Source organism: Propithecus coquereli, unplaced genomic scaffold (genome assembly GCF_000956105.1).
Source record: "Propithecus coquereli isolate 6110/MARCELLA unplaced genomic scaffold, Pcoq_1.0 Scaffold184, whole genome shotgun sequence".
NCBI classification, from domain to species: Eukaryota; Metazoa; Chordata; class Mammalia; order Primates; family Indriidae; genus Propithecus; species Propithecus coquereli.
The window spans coordinates 4,261,713-4,264,690 of record NW_012143190.1 but is presented as its reverse complement, the minus strand read 5'-3'; positions in this window follow the sequence as shown (position 1 = coordinate 4,264,690).

Sequence of the window (2,978 nt, the reverse complement as noted above, 5' to 3'; positions counted from 1 at the left end):
AAAAAAAAAAAAAAAAAAAAGAACGAATAGGAGCAGGTAAAATAAAATAAAATTCAAATCAGATAAAAACTATAAAGAAAAAATAAATGAGCATGCCACTGTTTTTTTAAACAACAATAAAATTGATAAACCTCTAGCAAGATTGAGAAAGAATAAAAAAAGTGAAGATTCAAATTACCAACACTAAGAATGAAATTGGTAATATTACTAGAGACCCTGCAGACAAAATAAGATAATAAGTGAATACTACAAACAATTCTACACATAGAAATTTTATGACTTACAAGAAATGAACCAATTTCTCAAAAAGAGCAAACATTACCACACACCCAATATAAAATAGATGATTTGAATAGCCTATAGCTACTAAAGAAATAGAACTCATAATTTAAAAATTCTCCCCAAAGATATCTCCAGGCCCAGATGTTTATACTGGATATTTCTACCAAACATTTAAATAAGAATTAATACCAATTCTATGATATTTTCCAGAAAATAGAGGAGGAGGTAATACTTTCCAATTTATTTTATGTAGGTAGGATTACACTGATACCAAACCAGGCAAAGACAATACCAGTTAATAAAAAAAAGAAGCAAGAAAACTACAGGCCAATATATCTTATGACTTTATATGCAAAAATGCTCAACAATATAATACCAATATAATTTACCAAGAAATAAAACAAATCATACACCATGACCAAATGAAGTACATTCCAGGGATATAAAACTGGTTTAATGATTGCAAAGTAATTAATACAATTGATCATATAAAGTAGCTGAAAAAATCATATGGTCATATAAATCACTGAAGAATAGTGATAAAATTTAACAACCACTAAGCTTATCAAGCATAGACATCAGTGTCTAATCAAGAAAAAGAACACAGACAGTAAAAAATTAGTTTAGAAAAGTTACTAAACAAACAAACACATAAAGACCAACAACAAATAGTGCCAACAATAAACCCTTTAGAAGATAATTTAATTTCTAGGGTTGACACATATATTATTTGAAAAGTCCAGTTTTTCATAAAAATTTGGGAGACATATAAAAATGAAAGAAGAAAGTAGGGTTCATATATAAGGGGGTGAAGCAATCAATAGAAACTCTCCCTAATAAAGCCAGATGTCGGACTTACTAGGCAAACACTTTAAATTACCTATTTTACATCACAAAATAGATAATATCAATAAAGTGAGAGAAATTATGAAATAAACAGATATAATTTATGGTTGAAAAGTAAATAACTGAAATTTGAAAAAATGCTAGAGGGATCCAACAGCAGATTTAAGCTGGTAAAAGAAAGAATAAATAACCTTGAGGATAGCTCAATTGAGATTCCTCAGTGAGAAAAACAACAAGAAAAAAATTCAGAAAAATAGAGATTTATGGACCTAAGAAACATCATCTTCAAAGGTAACCACATATGCATAACAAGTGCCCAGAGGACAGAGAAAGGAGAAAGGGACAGAAAGAATATTTGAAAGAGTAATGGTCCCAATCTTAAAAAGTGCAAGAGTGAAACAACTCATGCTATACAAAGGGTCATCATTAAGATTAACAGTGATTACACACACACACACACACACACACACACACACACACATACACACACACCAAAAAATGGAGGACAGAAGGTAGTAGAATGACATGCAAGAATTCTTTTATCCAGCATTCTCAACTTTCCAAATCTGAAGAAATTAAGACCTTCCTATATAAAACAATAGCAATAACAAAAATAAAACAAACAAAGCTAAGAGAATTCATTAATAATCCTCTTCTACAAGAAATACTAAATGGAATACATCAGGTTGAAATAAAAAAGATACTAGAAATAAAAAGCCTTGGTAAAAGTAATTACTTGGGTAAATATCAAATAAAATATAAATGTATTTATTATTTTTAACTCTTTTATCCTATCTAATTTATATGGAAACCAAATTGTACCTTTATGCAGTCATAAAAGTATGATTGTATACCTATGTTTATGGGGTTACAATGGATAAAGATGTAATTTGCATAAAAAAGCAGCACAAATTGGGGGAGAGAAGAGAGCTATAAAGGAGCAAAGTTCTTGTATACTATTGAAGTTAAATTGGTATTAATATACACTAGATTGTTATAAATTAAGCTGTTAATTATAATCCCCAAGACCACCACTAAGAAAATAACTTAAAATGTATTATCAAAAAAGGCAAGAGAATTAAAATTGTACACTAGGAAATATGTATTTAACACAAAAGAATTTTTTTGAGTTTATAAGAGGACTAAGGGAAATAAAAAAGAAAGACAAAAGGCATATAGAAAAATAGAAAATTAGCAATTGCATTATTATTAATTCAATGAAATGCAAGCCAATTACAAACTCAAATTAAAGGGCAGATATTGGGGAAATGAATACAAAAATAATTATGTGTTCTCTAGGACAGACATGCTTTACATTCAAAGACACAAATGGGCTGTATTGAAAATAAAAGGATAAAAAAATGCACCAAGCAAACAATACGCAACAACAGAGCTGAAATGCCTGTAGAAATGTTAGAAAAATAAATCTGCAAGGTGAATATTATTATTAGAGAAAAATAAGGATACTTCATAATAACAAATGTTCAATCTCTTCACAAAGATACACCAGTTATAAACATATTCATCCAACAACAGTCTCAAAGTTCATGGGAGCAAGAACTGACATAATTGAATGGAGAAATAAACAATTCAAAAATAATAGTCGAAGACTTCAATACTCCACTTTCAGTAATGGATAGAAAAACTAGACAGAAAATCAATACAGAATAGAGCATTTGAACAACACAATGAAAACCAAGTAGACCTAACAGACACATACTGAACACTTCACACAACAACAGAAGAATGTCCATTCTTCTCAAGTGTTAATGGAACATTATCAAGGGGCAGACAATAAGTTAGGCTTCAAAATGATTTTCAATAAATCGAAAAGGATTGAAATCATACAA